Raw genomic sequence first — 25,126 nt, 5'->3', positions numbered from 1 at the left:
TCTGAGGCAATCTCACTCATTCCTCTTGCATCTTTGCCATCAGGGTCTTCTCATGACCAAGGTGCCCCTGGGATCAGTTAATACAGTCTTCCAGCAAAAACCTTCCTGTCCGCACAACCTGACACAGTTAAGCTTTCTGTGACAGCACACCTGGAAATACCAAGGAAAGCACAACCATCTCCTCTTGGAACACTAGGGTGTCTGGGATGCTTACTCCTGCTGTAAACATTTATTTAAATGTGTCCACATATAGAGGTGCTCCCTTTCTCAAGTTTCTCATTTTACATTGATGTTCTGCCTGCGTGTTTGTATGTACATCACATGCTCGGTCAGTATACGTAAAGGTCAGAACTGGATCTGACCTCCGGGAACTGGAGTTGCAGATTGTTGTAAGCGGCCATGAGGGTGCTGAGAACTGACCCTGAGTTGTCTGGAAGAACAAGAAGTGTTCATAACTGCTGAACCATCGCTCCAGCCCCAAACAGTGCCTTTTTAAAAGTAATCTTTCATCTCTAAAGCATCACCAAATTTATGTTAAGCTTCGTTGCTTTCTTTTTCAATTTTATAAAACGCTATTTTGTAAGTAGCAATCTAGCATTGTCTAAGGCTTCTTCAAACAGCATTGACTATTTGGACAAGAACTTGCAACAAGATTTGATAATGCTTAGCCTTATATTCAGGGATCTATAGAGCCCGTGTTTGCATGTAGCATATACACAGCATATATGAATGTAACACACACCCCTGTTCATACTAGCTATCTAGAAGAAAAACCAACAGAAAGTAGTTTTCAAATAATACTGGAAAATGTAAAGCAGACCATCAGGGCCACTGTTAGGAAGCAATGACTCACTAAGAACAAGAAGGTGAAGCCGGGCGGTGGTGGCGCACGCCTTTAATCCCAGCACTTGGGAGGCAGAGGCAGGTGGATTTCTGAGTTCGAGGCCAGCCTGGTCTACAGAGTGAGTTCCAGGACAGCCAGGGCTATACAGAGAAACCCTGTCTCAAAAAACCAAAAAACCAACCAACCAACCAAACAAACAAACAAAGAACAAGAAGGTGTATCGCTCTGGACCAGTGTGGGCCTACCGCAGAGGGTATGGGTCAGCACAACCAAATGGTTTTGTTCCCCACCAACTCTAGAAGTCACTGATCTTACACAGTGCACCACCCACCCACACAGACATGGTAGCCCAGAGTATTAGCCTCTCCACCCCAGGAAAGCAGCCTTTACTCACAACCTATCATGACCAGAGCAGTTCAGAGCAAGCATCTCCTTTTAACTAAAAAATTCTAGACCTTTTACATTATAATACAAAATAAGCAACCAAAAGGGAATAGAAATTTAACAACTAGCACACACACAAGAAACAAAACAGTATGTTCTATTTCACACACGATTCTATTTATCTAATCAGTCTTCAATTTTGATGGTATTTTCCTACCCATAATGCTGAGTGACTTGCTAATTAAGGTGTGATCACTGGCCATTAGGAAAGACCTATAATAGTAACATAGCACAAGTCATTTAATTCACTAATTGGCTAATGTTCTCTTTTTTCAGCAGCAGCCACTATCACAGATATAAAAAGAACTAATGGTATTTCTGTATTTCCATGAATAGACATCCTCGAGTTTATGTGCACTAACGCTACCTTAACCAAAACCTACACTTCAATTTCCATTTGAAGCTCAGGAAAGCCTGCACTTCCCTGTGATCTTTCAACTAGTTCTTAGGACGTTTCATAAACACAGAGCACTACAATATTTATAAATGCCACCAAAAAAATTAAACACTGAATAATTCAGAAGTTCCACCTTATAAATATCACCTTAAAAATCTCTCCATGAGAGTCTACCATTAAACCTAAGCCATGTATAAGGTATATATTTCCAAGAGAAATTCCTTATTTCATCTAAGAAAGACTAAAGCTCTACTTCATGGGCCCACAGGCATCAGTGGAGGATGGAACTGTTTGTAATTAATGCCTGTACTAAATTATGATATAAACAAACATTTTTTAGCTCAGATAGGGTGCAGACCATCTGACACGTATAAGGCATTACACCTGAAAGGCTGTGCCCAATGATAACAATCCTCAAGAATGCTCTCTTCTATACAGAAAGAACATTGTTTTACTCTGCAGGAATTCTGTTTCCATTATACTTAACACTGTAAACACCTATTGACCGTAACTATCTACCACTTATTTAAATGTATTTATGCATTGATTCTTAACATGGGATCCAATACAAAACCACAAACTTATGCTTTAGGACTTATTTCAGGAAAGACACCCTCCTGTCCATGTGCAATGAAGCACTGGTTAGGGAGAGCTCACAGCCAAACACACTGGGGGGGGAGGAGGGAAAAGCAACTCTGGGGTTCCTTTGTACCAAATGCCAGCTGGTCACCACAGCACATGAGAACACACACACTAGATTGGCACCTCGGGCCAGCAACGGTGCCTTGGTGAATCCACACAGCTAGGACCTCCCTACCAGCTTCCTGGCTGACACACTTGTGACAGACCTATCACCTACTCACAAATGCCACATAGCCAGAAAGGGCTCAGAGTCTGTTTCTGGGAGGGTGACAGAAAAGTCCTCTCTGGCCCTCCTGCGCTGGCAACCGCCTACTACCACAGCTTTCCAAGGAAATGGGCACACAACACCTCACATTTCAAAAGCTGCAACTCAAACACAAAATGTTGATGTCAGAAACTGTAGACCTTTGCTTCTGCTTTGTTGGGAAAGCTGAACTGTCTGAGCTCACAGATCTTGCCAAAGACATGGTTTGAGATTCTTATGGAAGTCACCTAAAAAGATTAACGAGTGTGACTTATGTACAAATGGAGTGTGTTTCTTGTTCCACTTCTCTCTTCAGCCCATTAGATGAGGCTGCTGACAACTCTTAATACCATTTTCCAGAACTAGTCAGGCTAGCCTGGAGCTTGCTATGTATCCAGGCTGGCCTCAAATCCAAGGTCTCCTTCTGCCTCAGCCTCTCATGTGCTGGGATTAGAGGCAGACTCCAGCACACCCTGCAGTCCCTGTTAATAGTTCTTAAACTAAGAATGATATTTTGAACTGGACAATACAAATTTAATTCTATTAAAATTAACAAACATCCACTGGTAAGAAATACCATGTGTCTTACACAGATTTAGAGGAAGTAGGAAACTGGCCTGGTCCTTAAGCAAGATTTGAGTGAGTAGGAAGATGCCTCTCAAAAAGTAGGAGACAGCTGAGCCAAAGAAAGTAAAGGCATGCACTGTTTAGTAGACCATATTCCTAAAGACAAGGAAACACCTCAGTATTTAGACGTTGGTATTGCCACCCCATACTCAATGACAATGCAGTGCTGTGAAAAGAAATGGGGCAAGTGGATTTCAGGGCACAGATTTTAACTTCCACTGAGGAAGCCTATAGATTCCTCAATCCCTCCCAACCCCAGTTCTCTTATTGTAATGCAACTATGAAGTAAAATCAAGCATGCACATTAGTAAATACTGCAGTTTGTAATCTTTAGAGATTACAGGCAAGTGGGAAGGAAGCAGGTGAGGCAGGGTGTGTTCTAGACAACAGAGCATGAGTCAAACCCTAGTTCCTGGAGACATGATCTGAAGCTGCTTCATCAGGAAGCAACACGTGCGGGCAGGTAAGAGCACTGTTTAGTGCATACCGAGCCCACAGCACACCTGCTAACCACACTCACTCCAGATACTAATTTACCTGGATACAATTCAGGAGAAAATCATACACACTTTCCATGAAAGTTTATGTATGTGCTGGCACATGTATGTGTTACAGCTTAACTAGCTGTTCTGTGATGGTCATCTAAGGTTTATATGTGTATGTGCACGAGCATGAATGTATGTAAGTGTGTGGGGGTGGGTGGTGAGAGAGAGGGAGGGTGTAATGATCGCCTAAGTTTATTTATGTGTGTGCATATGTATGTGTGTGTTACAGCTTAACTAGCAGTGCTGTAATGATCACCTAAGGTTTAAAGAAAAAAAAAAAAAAAACTGCAATGGCTTAGAACAGAGAAGAAGGCAAGGTCCATGCAAAGCTGTCAAGTGACCAGGCGCAGAACATGTATTGAGACTATTCTCATTGCCCAAGAACTACACGTAGCCAGTCTCACCACACCATCCCTTCCCAACGCAAAAAAAAAAAAAAGTTGCAAATCCTTTTTATTATTAATATGAGGGGATCATATGTAATGCTTTTAATTTTTGTTTAAATTAAGCCTACTTTTCAACTTTTAAAACCAAAGCTGTTTCTGTACCCATGAGACCTTTTGATTCATAAAACACCAGGAAGAACACTCAAAAGGATTTCACCACAGGATAATTAACCCTCAAAAACACACCGCTCCCTTCTTCCCGATGAGGCTTCCAAGGACCAAACTGATTCCAAGAATCCTCAATGAGTCACTTAATGAAGATCAGAAATACTTCAAATAACAGCAAGAACAAGATCCAGGACGCAGATGGTTAAATTCAGCTTATCATCCAGTCAGAAGTGATGAGGTGCTGCCCAGAGAGCTGGCTAAAGGAAGGGCAAAAACTGTCCTCCCAGAACAGCACAGGAGGCAGAGTGAGGAGATACGTATTAGAAGAGTAAAGTAGCTGCAGCCCAGAAAGCTGGGGAAGGCTGGGCATGGTGAAGAAACAAAAGCAAAACCACTCAAGCTTCTAGAAAGGATGAGCGACCGACCACATCGGTCAGCATTCAAAGCAGATTTGGAAGAGGAGGAGGAGCCTGAAGAGCAGGAGGAGAAAGTGCACTTGCAACATCCAGACAGGAAGAAAGCACCGAGATGACTTAAATAAGGCACACATTCCAAATGACAAACAGAAGAGAGGAATGGGAAATGAAAGAATAGTGGCCAAGGAGTTTCCAAATTTGTTAACAACTAAAAAGTCCACAGATTGAAGAACTTTTGAGAACCTCAGGAGAAAAGAAAAAAATAACCAAACTACACACACACACACACACACATGCACACATGCATGGAACCTTTTCAAAAGTATTTTATAACTACATTACTTAAAGGCAGTGAAACAGAGAAAAATTTGAAAGTGGGAAGAGAAAAAGACATTTAGATAGGAAAAAGCCATAAGAATAGCACTAAGTGTGGAAATCATGACAGAAGAAGGTAGAAAATGTACTATACTTCAACAATGGCAAAAAAAAAAAAAATCACCTTGGCAGGTGTATAAAACTATATATAGCTCAACACCAGCAGATGCTCACAATAGAAAAAGAAAGTAAATCACAAAATCCAAACCAGAACTGCGTGAAGAACTGAAGCATCAGACAATAGCATGGGCGACACAGACTTTGTTCTTCACCATCTAGATCTTTATAAGAGACACCTGACTATTTAATGTAAAACTAATGGTGATTGTGGGGTTTATAACACACACAGAATTAAATTATGTGACAGGAGTACAAAGGCACACAAGGGACACACGTATAGTCTGGTAAGGTTCTCCTGTGTGAAGGGCAAAACTGCTACTCCAAGAGACCCTATGAGGATGAACATGGGTGACAGATGCTAAAGCAACCACAACGTAGCAGGGGAGAGGGGAGACATGTATGTGACAAAGAACATCAAAGTCTCTAAAGAAAGAAAAAAGGAGAAGGAAAGGAAAGGGAGGGAAGGAGAAAGGGAGGAAGGAAGGACAGATGGATGAATAGCAAAATAGAAGTAAACCTAAGGAGATAAATAATTACATCAGGGGGCTGGAAAGATGGCTCAGTGGTTAAGAACACTGCTTGCACTTCCAGTTTCTAGCACCCACAGGGTGGCTCACCAACATCTGTAAGACCAGTTGCATGATATCCAATGGCCTCTTCTGGCCTCCACAGGTACCAGGGATATAGATGATGCACAGACATACAAGCAGGCAAAACCCCCATACACATAAAAATGCATTGGAATTTTAAAGACCACATTAGGCTAGTGAGATAATCCGTCAATGAAGTTTTTGCCCTGCAAGTAAGAGGACCTGAGTGTACACACACACTTATGCATGCGCACACGCACACACACACACACACACACACACACACACACACACACACACACGTACGTGGAAGCCGTCCTTGGCAATGAACATCTATAATTCTAAAACCCTGGGAAAGTAAAGACAGGAGGCTCTTGGGGCTCCCACAGGACGCATCTCTTCTTTGTTTCCGTTTTATTGTGTGTTTCAGGATATTTTCCACTGTATCTTTTCTATTCTATAGTTTTAACATAAATTGAAACCTCTCCAGCTAGCTTTCAAACCTCCTGCCCTTTCTCTTTTGAACCTTCCATCTCTTTAAGCTAAAGTCTATGTGATTTCTCAGTACTCTCTCAACTCATCAACTTTCTCCGTAAATGTGCTGAGTTCAGTGTCCATCCCATCTCTGAATTCACTCTCAGGTAAACATGGCGGCTGCACCTGTTATCCCAGCACCGGAACTGAGGCAGGAATGTCGTTACTCTAAGTGAGACTCAACTACAGCAAGACTATCTCAAAGTCCACAATTTCATTTCGTTATAGAAATTTCGTTATAGAAAAATGGTTTCCAAAACTTGCAACTGGCTTTTTCTCTTGTAGCTGAAATTTCCAAGTACTTACAAACATTTTAGATATCTTATTTTAAGAAATTTAGCTTACGGGGTTGCTCTTTTCAACACGGCAGCACTGCTTCCCGGGGTTCTAGCTCTTTATCAAGAAGTTTGCCTATGTCAGAGTCCCATGACTGATAATTCAGCCCTTTCTCTTCCCCTCCTAGGACTGCAATGCACATCTTCCCTGAGTTGACCGCACATAGCTGTGGTCACTTTCCTAATTCTCTGTCTGGCAGTCCTTCCAGATCACTGTCATGGGTGGCTGCTCCTAGGGACACAGTGCTTTGTAGGTGAGGTGTGTTGACTTGGGTTTTCCTGGTGTGTCTGTTTCTGTTTGTTTGTTGGTTTCTTATATTTTGATCAGTTCACTTTTCTTTTCCAGTGATACAGGAAGCCTGGAGGGCTGGGCAGCAGAGAGGAACAAAATTCTAGGTTTTTGTTTCGTCAATGATGCAATACCTTTATCCCTTGGAGCAACAAGAGCATGTGTCGGTTAGTCCCTGACTTGTCCATACAATCTATTATCCTCACAGCGGGCAAGTCTGTTCTTGCTTGGTTCCTTGTTGCTCTGATTACTTATTTTCAATTGTTAAAGGAACTATATTTTGTAGGCTTTTGTCTTTGGGTTTTCTCCCAGGTGGATCTCCACCTGTGCTCACCTGTGGCTCTACAGTGGCTACAGCTTGCCTCTCCCAGAACGACCACCATCCAAGACCAAGCTTTACATAATGTCCTACACAGCAGCCCAATCTTGTCCCCTTACCCCAAATATCCCACCCTGACTCCACCAGTGGAAGACACAGCTCCTCTCTGCTCCTTAAGACCCACAGAGCAACACAAACTACAGCTCTCCTGGGGTCACGGGACTTCTTTCAATCTCCCTTTACAAAAAGTGAACCTTCACTGCAAACCCTGGTTTCAGGGGGGGTAAGTTATTTCCATGCCTGTCTGCAGTGGTAAACCTGTATTCCCTATTTCCCTAAATTCAACTGTCTCTACGTCCAGAGGCTCTGCGGGATGGAGGCTTTTATCCAGCTGACTTTTATCCCTTTCTGTTCGGGTCCTTCCAGTGTGCAATGCCATCTATTCTACAACCCCAGCTATGACTTGTCTTTCCGGATTCCTTTAACGTCTCATTCCTGACTTCTCTGTGGTTTTGGGGCAAAGGACATGCACATACTGTGATGCAGGAAGGCACAGAATTCTTTAGGATAAGGATTCGTAGCAGGAGGTTACCCAGGTTACAGTGACTCACAAGCCTTTGAAGGGTTCAGACTCATACAGTGAAACTGCCCTCCTGGTATCAATTCTCATGTCCATCAGAGGACAACTCCCATTTCTTCACTGACTCAAACATCAGTTATTACCAAACTTGTACTTTTTTAGCAAATCGACTAATGAAAAACAAGCTCTCCTGGCTCCAATTTACATTCTTTCTGAGTCAGGTTAAATAACTCTTCATGTATCTATTAGCATTTGTAGTATCCCTTTGTGAAATGCATGATGGGACCTTTCATCTACTTCCCTCCCGACCTCCCACCGCTGCTTATACCTTTCCTTCTTCTATAGCTACAAATCTATTCTGTTACTATAGAAAGACAATGAACTCAGAGTCAATGTAATTCAATCACAGAGACTTCTGTCGTCTCTCCTTTTGCTGAGCAGCTGTCTAGGGAAGGACCAGGTCTCCAGCAGAGTCACCTTCTTGCATCCTGGACAACATGCCACTTTCCGTGTTCTCATTAATTAAGACGGCAATACTTGGCCTCGATTCAACCAAGTTAGTGCAATATTTCTTGGTCTCAAAAAGCTCTCTTTTAAGGGGAAAAAAAACCCACAGATTCAAAATAATTCAAAATAGACACAAGCTCTTCAGATAACTTGAAAACCAATTTACTTGTCCCACTAACTTAACTTTTTAAAGTTCTCAGCTCTAATCACCACTTTGGAGGATGTACAGTCCAAATTTCAAATGGGAAATGTCTCCTGAAGAAAACTGTCAAATGAATGCAAAAGCAACTGAAGTAAAGCCAAAGGAATGGATGGCTAAGGAGTGACAGGAAGGGCTAGACCTTGGGGGACATTTACATACCTGAAGAAGATGATATTAATATCAAAACAGTGCATGTAACAGGAGAGCATGTCAGATCCTATCCTAAGGACCAGTGACCCCAAACAGTTCTACAGTATTTGGGTACTGATCACTGTACTGCATGCTGATGCTAAGTTCTTTAGGCTAGCTCCAGATTCTTCTGCTGAAACCAGAGATGCTACTTACTGAGACTCTGCCCCACACTACCACCCAGGCCTTGATTTTGTAAGTGAATCCAACCACGGAAGCTAACGAGCAACTGCCGAGTTTAGAAAGCCCTTGCTGCCCTTCCTACTGACATCCTAGCTCTGAGGACCTAACAACAAACTCTTTGACATTTCCAAGAGGCAAATTCCTCCTGTTCAGAAGAAAAGGCCAAGTTCTCTCAGCTGTGTTCAGGGCACTTAGCATCCTGAAATCATACACCCTGGTAGTCCATCAAAAGGTCAGAGGTCAGAGCTCCATGAGTCTTTGCCATGTGTCTCGTCAGGTTTTAGCACAATCCAACTGCAAACAGGCACACTGGAGACCAGGAGGATTTGGGATTTCTTTGTACTTATACAAAGTTTTCGCCATTAAACCAAGATCAAACACCCTGCAATGGCAAAGCAGATGCACACGTAGCTGCTGTAAAGTCATCAGAAGCAATTCAGTGCCCGTCCACTTAAGAAGCCTTTGCTCTCCAGTCCTGCATGGGCCCTCTGCTGCTTCCAAAGCAAGTACTGCATAGTAAGACAGTAGATGCCTCCCCTTGAGTAACAGCAACTGACTTCTAGGAGACCCAATGTAATCTAACAACAATGTAAATTCCTTAGTTCCTTACAGTTACAACAACCAGTAGTTTTGTCCGGTAGTGATGAAGAGTTAGAAATGCCCAAAGACATTTCTAACTTATTGAAATGACTTATTTAATAACTATCCCAGAATTTTCAGGTATAAGGCAGGATTGCAAAGTCAATATGTTCTCTCTATTTTCACTACTTCATGACTGAAGCATAGGACAGAACTCCGTGACTTCATTAGCGTGCATTTAGTCTTATTTCCGTATGTGCATCTGATGCTTTGAAATTTTTGTTTCCAACTAAACCATGAAGAGTAATCCTAATGCATTAGTTACTTCACTCACTGTTGGGTCAAAATACCTAAGCAAAGCAACCTAAGAAAGGCAGAGGTGGTTCGGCTCACTGTCTGTCATGGCAGAGAAGTCCTTCAGGCACAAGTTGGGAAGTAAGGGCAACTCTCCAACCTTCCCCATCTGACCCAAACCTGCACTTAAAACTGTCTCCACATATTCTCCCTTGAAAATCCTTACCAACATCAGGGATTCAACAAGACCAAAATCAAAGCCAACCTTCGCCTTTCGGGGTTTTCATGCACCCATGTCTTTTGTTTCTAATCCTGTGTTAACAGCACCACCAGCCTAACCAGGAAATCTGGGATTCTATCTCCTGTTCTTCCTCCTGCTCTTCCTCCTCCTCCTTCTCCATTTCATTCATATTTATTAACTTTGCAAACTATTTCATCTACCCTCTTTTAAGTAAAGATAAGGACCCAAAACCTCCATGTTCACAACAGCCAATGGTAGAAGCCACCCAAGTGTCCATAATGCACGAGTCCTAAGCAAACTGTAATCATATACACCAAGTAACACTATTCAGCCTTAAACGGGGATAAATTTAACTCTAGTTACAAGGGACCCATCTGGTACTCTCTTCCATCTTCCATGTGGACATGGTGCACATACATACATACATACATACATACATACATATCAGCAAAACATCCATGCATAATAAAATAAATATTTTAAGATGAGAGATGGAAACTTACAATCATAGTTACTAGGAGGTGAGGGAAAGAAGTGGGAAGTTATTCAGTGCACATGAGGCTCAGTGCACACGAAGCCTCCGTATGTGATGAGAGGGAGGGCAGAGAGGGACAGTGAAGAGGGAGTGTGTGGAGGGAAGTGCACAATAATGTCAGCGGCTGCATCATTATTAAAAAATGGCCAGTTTTATGTGCATTTCCACAAGATTTTTGAGCACTAAAATACTACTAAGAGTATATGTGACTGGGGTGGGGTGGGGGAGTTAGCTTAACTTAAAAGCTCAGGAAGCCTGGAGCGCAGTCCTCTAGAGTGAGCAGCCGATGTGCTTTCTAAGATAGGATCTTGTGGCTCTGAGGACTTCTGCTGTTCCCCAAATATGGAACCATGTATGATTTTTCTGGCATAGTGAAATGAGAGCAAAAAAATTCACAACTGCCTAACCTGAAATGAGAGCCTCCTCTGACTTCAAAGTTAGGAAACTTTTATCAAATTCCAAGAGAACGGTAAGTGCTCCCAGGCTGAGGCTGCAGAGGAATCTGAAGTATAAACCACAGGTTTACAGCTCCGTGACAGCTTTCCCAAAGACAAGTAGTACTTGTTGCTTTTGGAGAACGACCTAGTTCCAGTGTGGGGAAGGTTTTGCTTGTGTTCTCTGAACTGTCTGCAGTTCATCACGGCTCCACCCGCAAGTTACATTACACACGCCACGATGCCAACAGCTCCATTTACAGGGTATCTCTCCCATGCATAAAATTCAATCTAGTCTGGAATTTGGTCCATGGAATCTCTGCTTTGGAGGCTATCTTTCTGTCTGAAGGCATGTCAATGAGCACACACAGAGAGGTAACTATGCAGCAAGCATGGACATTTTAAGGCACACCACTGTAACAAGTCCGGAACCACTGCAAAGCTCTCTCTTTGTAGTATGTTTCAGCTTAACAAACATACTACAGTCTTAAACTAACATATTTAATTTCCAAAGTGAAATGTGGCTTGTGATTAACTGGTTCTCGTCTCTTACATAACATGCAGGAAGGAGAAGAAGAAAGTGTGTTTGTACACATATCCAACACTGCACAGTACATGCAAGCAAAGGACACAAACCTCGAGTCGCATTCTGAAGGGAAGAGCCCTCAAGACCACAGAAGCACAGTACAGGGAGAGGGAAAAAGAAGGAAACACCAGCACCAATTGTCCCTTCAAGAATTCAGTCTCTGAAGACTGAATCTGGCCACGAATAAAGTCCATTTTCTATCAGGAGCACATAGCCAGTGATGGGAGAAGGAAGATAAAAGTAGAGAAAACAAAAATAAAGGAGAAAAAAATACAAAATAAGAAAGAAATGCCCACCACATTTTAAATTACTGAACTTAGGAATGGGCACTTCTTTCCTCTGGGCTACATATTATAAATGTTGAATGAGCATCACTTCAGGGAAGTAAATATGGCTACTTTGTCTCCTTTATTATCCTCACCCAGTCACTAAACAAACTCCATTTTGCTGAGTAAGCAAAAGCATGGCTTTTCTGAATTAACCACCATGATGTTTAAGAGAAGGCAGGAAGACGAGTGGCCAGCCTTCAACTAGAATGGACCCATACTACAGAATCAATGGACCGCCTGTCTGGACTTGATCTGCAAAGCTGCAGGGTGAACGACATTGGCGACCCTGCTCTGAACCTGCATCACTCAAATGGAGCCTAGACGCCCATGCCTTCTCTCTTATACACTGGTGTGATTTAACTGTGATTTCATTTGACTTGTCTATTTTGCTAGGGACACAACCTGCAGTCTAAGACGGCAGAAGTTTAGGTTATTAGTTAAATACATTAGACTTACAAGGAGATAAAACAGAGTGAAAACTTGAAAGTTTGGGGATCACCTTACCAACATAGCATTAACCCCACCCGTTTCACCAATGTCAGCTCTCACTGTTTAACATGAAGTCTCAAACTTAATCTGATGCAACTGTCTATGAGTCCACTTAAATTGCAGATGATGGCAATTCTTCTAAAAGCTATTCTTTTGTTTATTTTTACATTCAAGTTGGCCACTTAAATTTGAGCCAAGTTGTACATTTACAATTAGTGGCTAAAAACAGGCAAATCCCCAGGCTCCTCCCTTACCCATAAACAACAGTGGGAGCCTAGCTCCGCCCACAGCCCCTTCCCGGCTGATCTGAAGACCACCAACATCAAAGTAGATTAGCACAGGTTGGTTGATTTCCCAAAAAGAGGAAATGGCAGTCACTTCTTACTCACTGCCAACATTACGGCCATTTTCACCAGGCTGTACTTTGTCCCATAAGGTGACAGTGTGGATTGCATCCCCCAAGACACATGTGTTGGAAGCAAAAGCTGCTGCCCAAAGAACTAGAGGTTAGAATGTTGACAAGAGTGCTGGTTCTCAAGGACACTGCTCAAGTCACAGAGCTGCCTTGCTAGCCTTGGCACCCACAGCAGGGGAGCCTAACATAGCCTTGGCACCCACAGCAGGGGAGCCTAACAGGCTTAAAGCTAATAGCTGCACAGGGACCAGCTCCTGGCAATGCAGTTTGCTCTCCTGTTCTTACACTTTGCTGCTGACTGTTACCTATTAAAACTTCAGAGTTACAGAGCCTAGCCAAATGGATCACTGAGCTCACAGCAGTCGAAAGGGAGCTAGAATTATTCAGACATCTGAGATGGGTAACTGACGCTTGTGTTTGTAAGAAAGCATATTATCACAGAAGCTAGAATTGAGATCATCCCTTCTGAAACCCGTTTCATTAAAGAGCCTGAATGATTTATTTTATTTCCCTTCTGCACTGATCTGTCCAAAGATAAAGTGAGTACAACCCGTCCTGTCCTGAATGCATGCTGTCAGAAATGCCTGCAACCACAGACACAGCAGTACCAGTCCCCAAGAGCCCATGGCTTGCCTTCCCCACAACCAGTATCACCTATACTTCAAAGAACAGTTTTCCCTCATAGGACCAATAACCTTTTAATCAAATTAGTATGGGCCCTCTTTCCTCCTACAGAAGGACTCATCCAGCCTTGATGTGAGGGTTTGTGCCTAGTCTTACGGTAATTTCTTATGCCATGTTCAGATTGATATCCCGGGGAGGCTTGGTTTTTGAAAGGAAAAGGAAGAGTGGATCTGGGAGAGGGGAGAGGTGGCGGGGGTGGGGCACTGAGAGTAGAGGGATGTAATGTATGAAAGAAGAATATAAAAACACCATGTATGCATCAGCATCTTCAGGAATTCTACCAATGCCATCTCCATCCCACAAAATACTCCCAGTGCATGCACCTCTGCCCATCTTGAGCCTCCCATGACAGCGAGACTTTTCCTCCTGGGTTTGTTCTCATCATCTGTTTGGGGTCCATTCTCCACAGAAGTAACAGCAACCTTGTTTAAATGCCTACTGAACCATGTCACTTCCTGCTTGCACTGTTTCCTTTCAAATGGGCTTCCACAGACAGTAGATCCACACTCGGGGATCTACTAGCTTGCCTCATCATAGCACGCCTCCCTTCTCCCTACTCTAGGTCGGCCGCCTTTATCCCATGCCTCCCAGCTTTTCCCAACAGCCCCATCCACCCTAGCAAAACCAGCTCCCTTTTCCTAGAGAGAAACTCCTACATTCTGTTAGAAGGGGCTGTCCTTAGGGGATTTCTTCTCTCCAGGTTCACAAAGCAGACTTACCTCATTCTTTCATTTAAGAGTAATTTTGTTTCTCCAGTGGATAAAGTGTGGCAGAAATCCTTGGGACCCTGCACTAAGGCTAGATGTTGTGAGGCTGGCGTCCCACACAGAAGTGAGAACCAACCATACACTTTTAGACGTCCATCAAACCCATCAACTTACTAATGAATGAAATCTACTGAGACTAGTTTCACACCAGTAACTTTTAAGCTATGATGATGTTGAAAAGGCTCAGCTGGAACACAGTGCTTAGAGATGACTGCTGTCCAAATGCTACCTAATATTTACCACCTCGAAGAAAGGAAAAGGTTTTCCTTCCACTTCTAGACTCTTTTATACTTTCTCTCGAATCACAACCCTTTCAACTTCTCCCCCGGAGCACACCAACAAACTCTAGACCATCAATGAGAGAAGCAAGTGAACTGAGTTCACAGACACACAACTACACTTGTAACATGTAAATTCTAACTCCAAATATAGCCCCTATTGTTTTTAGCTCAGTTTTAACAGAAAGAACATCATTTACCTATCCAATGACTAGTAATGAAACCTAGTTGGCAATTACCTGTTAGATTTGTCACACCCAATTTAGCATTTCAGCAATTAAAGGAAGGAAAGCCCCACTGTGAAATCATTTAAGTCTGGTCTTCATTTTGCTGGTGGGATGCCCTCAGTTCTACCCAGAGGAGCCTGTCAGTGCCAGCACCTTGACAGCTCACCTCCCTGCAGGTCTGCTGACACATGCCTGGCGCTTTCCTCTGGCACAAGGCAGAGAAATCCTAGGAAAGCACAATCCACCTCTTTTGTTCCACCAAAGTGGGGGGTAGTAGGGGACCAGTAGTTTCTCTGAAAGCCACCATGTCACCAATCCATATTCAACTTATATGCTGAATCTAGCTGAACTGAGGTGGGCATATTCCCACTTTTTCATCTCTAGCAATCTCAGGGATTGTTTTGGAATGCCCCACCAGCATGCATGCATCAGACTTATCATGTAGTAAAATGCATATAAAAGCTCTGAGGAAGCATTACAAATGTGAAACACCAGGGCCACAGCTTATGTTCACTGTTCACGTATAAGGTAGTGGTATATTGCTAGCTTTCTCTGTTCATCACACCTACCTACTGAGTTATTTTTTAGCAGTAAGCTTCCAACAAAACAGCAGTCCTGCTGACCCAGGAAGTACTTGAGAAGTCCTGAAGGCCCGTGTGCACACTGTTTCTGAGCTTAAGGGAGAGGAATAACCAGCCAGGTTTTTAAAAACACTCATCTAGCTGGGCGATGGTGGTGCTCCTTTAATCCCAGTGCCTGGGAGGCAGAGGCAGGTGGATATCTGAGTTTGATGAAGTCTTGCCTACAGAGTAAGTTCCAGGACAGTCAGGGCTACATAGAGAACTATCTCGAATACTGCTCCCCTCTCCCCCAAACACACACACACACACACACACACACACACACACACACACAAACCACTCACCTACAGAACTGAAAACCGGAACCCAAATGTTATCAGAAGTATAGCACCAAAACCACAGGGCACCTGGGCTAAAGGTCTTCTGTAGGACTTCACAGAGCACATACTCCAATTAAATTTCAAAAATATACCCTGCAGGACCAATGTGCTTTTGCTATTCTGACTTATTAACCCTGACTATGTCATTGTTTTGTATTCAGACTTTAACTCCTTGAAGTTGAGTCCCATCTCTGATTCATTTCTGTGTCCACATAGTATCTGATACACTGTAAATTCAACCAACGTTCACTAAATTACCAATAAAGATGGGGTGGAATATCAAGTGTCCTGACAGTATTAAAACTGGCAAAGAAGCCAGACATAATGGCTCATGCCTGTAACCCTATCATGTAAAAGGCAAAGGCAGGAGAATTGCATCAAGTTTGAGGCTAGCATGGGTTACCCAGGAGTAACCCATGTTACTCAGGTTACCCTGTTCTCTATATAGTAAGACTCTATCTCAAAAAACCAAAAACAAAAACAAAATTGTCAATGAAGCACCATTCATTTATTCATCTACAACTTAACACACAGCTATGATGCATGAGGCAAGGGATACACTGAGCAGAAATAAGACTCCTACCCCTGTGGGATTTCCATGTGGGGAGAATGGAGGAGGAGTGGTATCAATATTCACAAACAAGCCAATTACACACCGTAACGAGCATCACCCTGTCATGAAAATGGGCTACATTCTGTCTCAAAGGCTTTTAAGCCTCATGGATGTCAGTGAGAGGTACTGATTTATGAAGAAGCAGAAAAATACTCACCTGACTTGGACAGGAAGGGGAGAGCTACGCATCTGGAGTTCTGCCACCAGCTTGGGCCTGGACAATGTAATCAGTCTGAGACTGTCTACTTCTAATACTACACAGGCTGGCAGAGTGCAGATCTGCAGGGCCCAACCCTATGAGGTGCCTTCCTCAATGGTTGCTTCCCGATGTTTACATGCTATTAATAAACCGGAAGTATTCCCAAACATCCCAAGTCCCTTACTACTTACCTGATGTCAAACCTCTCTGTCAGCTGTGTGCTGCCCACAGCAAAGGTTCCCGCCACACCAGATGGCATTAGGGAATTGGCAGGACACAGATCCCAAGCAAAGGAAACTACAGATGGAGCCCGAAGTGAAGAAAAAACCCTTGAAAATAGCTAAATTCCCTCATTCGACCTCATTCAAGAAACATCATGAGGAGACTGCAGGGAGCCAAGTGCTAAGCCTAGGCTCTAGGAAAGTAAATGCAACCACTGTAACTCCCCTTAGATTCCTGCACTGAGTTCCTGAGGTTTCATGAAACCCAGGAAAGTAAGTGTGGTATACACAAGTACTTTTCTTAGGAGAGCATCCACTGCTTTCATCAGAGGACTCTCTGAATCAACTCTAACACTCTCTCTCTCTCATCCATGTATGTGTATAGAGAATATATATATGAATATATTCATATATATGAATAGATAGATAATTAGATGAATGGATAGATATATAGATAGATAGATAGATCTATCTCACCAGGTTTTCAGCTTTTACCTCTTTCCAAGTCAAAGTACATGGCTCAACTTCAACATCTCACTCCAATATCAACACCTTCAGTATCCCACAGCAAGAGTCACGATAACTTTGAAACCACTCATTGAATTTGGGGCAGGGGAATCACCTGGATCTCACCCTCCTAACTGACTTCTGGTCCTCACTCCTGTTCTTTTAACCACACATAATATAAAACATGGTTGAATCTATTTCATGACTCCTACTGGATTTACATTATAAGGCAACTCAGACCTGGGAGATGGCTTGGTCAGTGTTGCGCCTGCCTCAGAAGTATAAGGACCTCAGCTGAATCCCCTGAACCAACATTTAAAAACAAACAGTGGCCTTGGTATCTTGTAATCAATACCATGGCTTAGAAAGTGAAGGGAGGTATCTCAGCAGGCTCACTGCTAACCAGTCCACCCTAAGTGGAACCTGTCAAGACAGGGGAGAACCTGCCTCCAAAAAGTATTTTCAAGTTGAATGGCACCTGAAGACACCCAAAGCTGTCTTCCAGCCCCTATAAGCATACATGGACACACACATGTAAACAGACAGACAGACAGACAGACAGACAGACGGAAGGAACAAGAAAATCATAGGCCAAACATGAGAGCTCCTGAGGCACAGGGATATCCAGGCAGAGACTGAGTCGGAGGTAAGGGTGAGGCTCTACTGTCAAGAGTCCTAAGCCCTTGGACAGCTGTTATTTAGTAGCTGTGAACCTCTCTGAAAGCTGATTGTCCCATTTGCAAAAAGACAAAGATTGTTCATATTTCAATGCACAACAAAGATTTAGACAGTGCCTACTATGTGTCAAACACCATTTTAATCTAGGATAAATACGGTTCCCACATACAGCCTACACTAGAGGCAGAAAAAAACAGAGAAACTCCCAAGTAAATATAGTGAACTATGAGGTGGAATTTGATATGACTACATGGATATAATATCGAACAACAGCTAACTATTCAAGTATTATTTAGTCCTTATGACTGAGAGATATAATACTATTCCCATTTATAAAGGGATAAATTAAAATTCTGAACAATGGAGAAATTCATCCAACTGTGTGGCACGCCATGACTGGAAGCCACACAGGATAACAGAGGCTGACCCTCCACCACACTACATGACTCAGCAGAATAAGACGCTGGTGCTGGTCATGGCAGCACACACCTGCAATAGCAGCACTGGGGAGACAAAGACAGGGGAACAGTGATTGGAGATAACCACACAGGAGGGAGGCTCACTGCTCAAGAGGACTTGCTGCTCTGGCAGAAAACCTGAGCTCAGTTTCCAGCACCCTCGGCAAGCAGCACACAGGTGCCTGTGGCTTCAGTTCCAGGGGATCCAACACCCTCTTTTGGCCTCTGTGAACACCTGCATTTGTGTGCACACACCCCTCCGTAGACACACAAATACTTTAAAACATATTTTTTTGAAAAAAAGAAGGGTTGTGGGGAACAAGAGCCAAGGAAGCCTGGCTGGTCAGTGAAGTGCAAACCAAGAAGCTTCAGGTAAGACTCAAACCTCAAAAAGCTGAGAGCAGAGTAAATCTCTGGGACTGTGCCAGCTCTAAGAAAGACCCAGCCTGGGGACTCTGGTGATAAAAGGAACGTGGTGAAGCCGGCAAATGTGGACTGCAACAGATTGCAGGTGGTTCTCAGAGACAAGAGAGGCCAGATGACTAGCACCTGTCCTCCAGCAAAGACGGACCTTAGCTCATATGCAGCTCAGAGCCATGAGGAGCTTAAGCACAGAAGTTACACAATTTCATTTATAATTTTAACCTATAAATCCAACTGGATGGGTTACAACAGAGTGTGAAAATCTAAGGCAGGGTAACCAGGTATGAGATAAGGGTGACCTAGTTCATGCAGAAGGAAGAAAAGCACCCGCATCCAACCCCTCCACCAGGATTACACAAGGGTGTATAAAACACCAGCAAAGCACCCGACACAATATACACACTTGCCAGTACCGGTACTCTCCCTGGTGAACATTCTCGAATAAGGGGTTTGGGACCGACTATAAATTATCACCAAAGGATTAGGCCTCTTTTGATACCTCTGCCCCCATTTCTCCTAAGAAGCTGATGCCTTGGAGAACAGACTGGGAGTGTACCAAATTCAGAACACAATAGAGAATTGATCATTAAAGGAGCTGGACTGTTAAATTAAAACCGATTCTGGGTGCCAAGCTGCAGCACAAAGGAATCAGTCTTCTCAAACAATAAGGACCAGTTTGCAGAGCCTCTGTTACACAATCCCCTCCGCTTCACCTTAAGGCACTTGGCTGGGATCTTTTTTAATAGAAAGGACAAACTCTTGAGTAAGTGTAGTAATTGTTTCAATGATGCGACCCAACCACCCAAGAAGCTAAAAAAAGAAACTGGCAAATTGGGAGTCTTCTATTACAGGTTCGCTTAATTGCTGCCTCGCTCGCGTCTGCAGTCTGCTCCAGCCTCAAATGAAGCTGCTCTGAGGAGCTCCACACATACTCAAGCAAGCACACACAGTCAAAGGCTTGTGCTGGGGCCACGACTGAAAGAAAGAGAGCCTGCTGCCCACAAGGGGCCTTGCTCTGGAGCAGGCTTTCCTTACAAAGGTCCCCAACAGCTAGCTGTTCTCTGTGGCAGGAGCAGCCATCTGACCAGCAAGCCATCTCTGTGGCATCCAAAGTCTGTGATTTTCTAACAAACCAAAGGCACAACAATCATGTTGATTTAAGCTGGGCATTTATTATTACCAAAGACAGATTTGAAAAAACAAAACAAAACAAAACTTGGCCTTTTGTTGTTGCTGTTGCTGTTTTTTAATAAAGAATAAGGGCTGGAAAGATGGCTCAGCTGTTGGGAGCTGCCTGATCTTAGGGAGGACCCCGGTTCAGTTCCTGGCATCCACATGCTGGCTCACAACCATCTGATACTCTCAGCTGGCCTCTGTGGGCACTGCAGTCAGGTGGTGCACAGGCACACATGTGGACGATAACACCCCTACATGCAAATCAGAAATAAATACATTTTAAACATTAAATTAAAAAAATGATAAATAGAGCCTAGGAATTCTTTTCCTGGGCTAACAAATGAAGAAGGAAAGAAATTTTTTCTGCTTTTGATTTGGCTAAGCTCCAGGATGGAAAAGAAATTAGCCTTGAAGAAACAGACACTAAAACTCTTCTTCCACTCTGTGCTGCTGTTGAAATCTTCCTAATTGGTCTCTAGTCCGGTGGTTTGGCGAAGGTCCCACATGATCAATACTATTCTAATAATATTATATTAGTATTTGCTTGTTTTACTCCGTGGTTAAAGAGAATGAATGAGCCTGCATGTGGACACTCAGTCCAAGCCAGGGAAACAGAAGAGAAGAGCCATGTGGATCGGGGATGAAAAGGAGAAATAAATGTCAACGACTTACTAAATTTGGATGCACACAGAAGTAAGCCCCGATGACTCTAGTTCAGATCAATATACTATTTCTACATTGGCAAAAGACCAGGTATTAAATGATAATCAAGTGATGGGCGTGCTAATTAGCGTCACTTAATCATCCCACAATATATGCATGCACCAGACATAATGTCACATGCACTCCATTTACACAATCATTTGTTAATTAAAAAACTGCCACTGTAAAAATAAATAAATAAAATAAAAATAAAAAAATAAGCTGACCCTTGTCAAGTTTCAGTACATTATCAAGGAAAAATATGACTATTTAACCCTAAGAAGCCCACTCAAATACTCCCCCTCCGATACCTGAGGAAGACTGAATTTTGTTCATATGCCTCCATCAAAACAACACAGTAGAACAACTAGGTACAACATCAACTATGAGAATCCAGTTTTTACTGTGCTAGACAATAAAAAGATTTGCTAATATGTAAAAATCAAAGTCACTCTTTTTGATGAATTTTTGTATTGGAAAACATATTTTATTTTAAAAAGTCATAGTCTCTGCTATTATTAAATGAATAAAATTGTTTTGTGATTCTTTTGTTTGTTTTCAAACATAGTAACTGCCAGTAGACAAGCTTCTGCAGAAACAGGAGGTTTGGGAATTCTAAATAAACTTTAGTACAAAAGGGCTGGGAAAACAGAAGTTTAAGAGCTTCTAGTCTACAGAAAATGTAGTGCCGGGCGGTGGTGGCGCACGCCTTTAATCCCAGCTCTCGGGAGGCAGAGGCAGGCGGATTTCTGAGTTTGAGGCCAGCCTGGTCTACAGAGTGAGTTCCAGGACAGCCAGGACTACACAGAGAAACCCTGTCTCGAAACACCCCCCTCCCCCAAAAAAAGAAAATGTAGTAACAGCTGCTTTCACACATACACACACATACACAGACACATGAATGCTCACACACACACGCACAAAGCACATGCACACACATATCGTTACCCTGTAAAAAAAAAAAGATGCAATGGATTTCTTGGCACCTCTTGTATAATCTGTTAGAGCCCATGCCTTACTAATTTGCATGTCTGATTTACTCAGAGCTCTCCTCCTCTCTGGCGAGCAACCACACATTCCACTGTGATTTCACAAGCCTCACTTAAGCAAACTTCGAGGCTGTGGCAGAGTGGGGCTCGTCCAGCCTGGCAAACAGGGTAAGAGCTCCACTCCCAGGCTTTCCCTCCCAGGGTCCTTTTCAAACACTAAATCCACAAAACACTGCATTAGTTTGCTCAAAGCAAATAGTTAATTTGTCCTTTCACTAGAAATCAAAAGGATGAAGTCACAGAGACAGGCTTCTGCTTCAGCCCCACACTGACCCTCCACCATCCCCCTTTCCCAAGCAAGTGGATGTCAAAGCCACGCAGAATCAACAGATCAATCAATCCATAACAAATATTTATACTGCCTACATGAAAAACAGAGGAAAAGAAAACTAACAATGCGGGTAATAAACTAAAAAACGCCTTGGTAAATAGTGCTTTAAGAAGTCTGAACAAAGGAGAGAAGAACCATGGGCCAAGGTGATGAGAAGAAGAAAGCAGAAAACAGATCGCCAGGTAATGAGGGCGGTGGAGCTAAAAAGTCAGTAATCAAAGCTGCTGATCAAGCGTCAGTGATTAAACCTTTGGCTAGCAGTCAGTTTCAGCTGGGGAGAGCAGGAGATAAGGCAAGGATGATAGACTGTGCCCTGATTATGGAAGGTCCAGAGAGCTTGGCTGAGTGGTCTGGATTCCATCCTGAATGGAATAAGCAGCCACAAAAGGCTTTTGAGACAGACAGGGACACAGTGAAGGCATAATTTTGGGGTGTGTGTGTGTGTGTGTGTGTGTGTGTGTGTGTGTGTGTGTGCGTGCGTGTGTTTAATTTGTTGCCCTGTGTTTTAACTCTAATCTATTTATAAGATGGTTCAGTTCAAAGGAACCAAGACGGAGGTCAGAGGGCCAGATAAGGAAGACTGCTGAGAAAGCCCAGGGAGGCAGGAGCTGGGCCTGAACCAAACTGCAGCTTCTAGAGCTCCAGGAACCAGAGTGGACAGTAATGAACACAGTGCCTCGGTGGCTGGTGGGGCCATGCACAAAGGAAGGAAGTCAACGGCACTGACCACATACTTAAGCAGTACCTGCTAAGCTATTTGCAGTGCTGGGAAAGAAACAAAACACTGGTTTGGGCCAATTTGCAGCCAAGGCTCTGAATGAGTATCCATTCCCTCACCAGACAGACCCATGGCCCAATAGAAGAGACACCTCCTCAGAAGGTAGAAAGAAAATCACCATCACAAGGTTTGGGCTTTTCTACAGACAACGTACTTGTCCAAACACTGGATTTTCAGCATAAGGCCAGAAAAGACCACAAACTCATTCCATTTAAACACCCATGGTCACAGAAGCACCTTCTTTTTTCCTGGCCGTCTGTGGCTTCACCTACAGCTGTCTTGTCCTCACAAATGGATCATTCTAATAATGGCTTCCTGGTTCCTATCCTGCCCACATGTGGCTCCTTGACAAGCCAGCCCATCACACTGCTTCAGAAGCCCACCTCTAGAACTTAGCTTTGAGCCCATTTCTCTGCTCCCCAGGAGGCTGCTATACAGAAACAACCTCTCGTCACTGCTTCCTGCAACCAAACCCATACACACACCACACGGATGTGAGCAGAGGCAGCAGCAGCAAAGTGACAGGCATTTGAAAGTGGGGGTTAGAACTCACAAAGAAAGCCCTGCTCGGAACAAAGGTACTTAATCTCAGCACTCGGGAGGCCGAGGCAGACCGATCTTTGTGGGTCCGAGAGGAATCTGGTGTACAGAGTGAGGGCTATATACAGAAACTCTGTCTTGAAAACCCAACTAATATATAATATATGTGTACATCCTCCCAGCATGAGTGGCAAAGTCCGAGAGAGCCCAGCTTGTAACAACTTCCCTTTGGGATCTCTAGCATTCATCCAGTCAACAGGGGAAGCTCTTCAGCCGTCCTGAGTGATTATAACCACACCTTACGTTTATTTGGGGCTAGAAAAATAAATACAAGCAGAGGTATTTTGAAAAGTTCTCATTTCATTTTTGAGCAGACACAGGAGAGCAGAGGGCATTATGCCAACTGTACGAAATGAGAGAATCAAAGCCAAGCTATGGTAAACAGGCCGCCCACGGTCACGGAGGATAAGCTAATGACCCAACTAAAGTATTTCTTGCTTTCAACTTACTTCTAGCCTGTTTGGTTTTCTGTCAGTTAATTCTGATCATGCTCTGTAAATGATAAAATTGTTGGCATAGAAATAGTAGGAGCCTAGAAGGGCTTGTAAAACCACAAAGAATTAAATGAAGCCTAACTTACAGCCATGGAAAATATTAAAATTCCATGTGTAACTTTCCTTCTCCATTTTAACCCAAGATGTGGTGCCTATGCCGGCTCACTGTTTACACTTGCACACCTCCAACACACACACTTCTGAGTACCAAGTGTCATCCAATGCAGGCGGCTATTCATTTATTTTTCTATCACTCTACAAGGTAGAAAATTAACAGTGCTATGTTTACAAACCCTCACCGAGCCCTTACATAAAAGCTCGGACATGTTTGTATTACATACTGCTTCGGTTTGAAGAAGCTCAAAAGCAAGTTAATATAAACCGATCCTGAGCAAATGCGCAGAAGGTAGCCCTGTTAGACTCAGGTTAAGCTTTGACCTTCCCAACTTTTCCTGAGAATGTACAATCCATCACGTACAAAAACACAGCGGAGGTGTGAGGTGTTGGTAAGTACCGCTGTTAGTGAGAAATTCTGCTAATTATTACACCAAATAAGCATAGTTAACAGGCCATGGCCACAGAGGGGCATGTTTCGGGGCATTAAATAGCTGCATTGGGTGGAGAGGAATATATTACACTGTGCCCATTACCAATAAAACAATTTCCCTGACAACCAGAAAGCCAGTCAGCTGGAGCAACCCAAGTGTTCTGTGGCTCAGCTGACAGAGCACAGAGCTGCAGTGCCACCCAGTGGCCTTCCTATTTGAAAGTACAGCCTTCAGGGGAACTCGGGGACTCTGACTGGACTTTGGAGGTAGGATAAAGAGGCCAAAAGAAATCACACTTTGGAGGGGCTGGGTGTAGTTCAGTGATTGAAAGCAGGCTAAGAATGCATGAGAATCTGAATTAAATCTTCTGGATAAGAATGGGTGAATGGATGAATAAATGAATGAACGAATAAACAGTCACATTGTAAAAGTTCCTTAAACTAAACATCTGGTTTTTAAGTACATATATGTATTTTTCTCTCCTGTTTTCTCTACCTCAGCCTTCCTAAGTAGGTATATCTCAAACTACAAAATTAAATTATAGGGAAAAGTAATTAGCCATTTTCCAGATATATGTTTTATTCTGCCAAGAAG

At 43.2% G+C, this 25,126-nt stretch overlaps 1 protein-coding gene across 2 annotated transcripts in view; it reads right to left on the bottom strand.

The window, feature by feature from the left end:
- Fto (FTO alpha-ketoglutarate dependent dioxygenase) overlaps positions 1-25,126 on the bottom strand; it is a 345,735-nt gene that overhangs the window by 256,200 nt on the left and 64,409 nt on the right. The window lies entirely within an intron of this gene.

Source organism: Arvicanthis niloticus, chromosome 18 (genome assembly GCF_011762505.2).
Source record: "Arvicanthis niloticus isolate mArvNil1 chromosome 18, mArvNil1.pat.X, whole genome shotgun sequence".
NCBI classification, from domain to species: domain Eukaryota; kingdom Metazoa; phylum Chordata; class Mammalia; order Rodentia; family Muridae; genus Arvicanthis; species Arvicanthis niloticus.
Note: the sequence above shows the minus strand (reverse complement) of the source record. Positions and strands in the feature narration are given on the sequence as shown.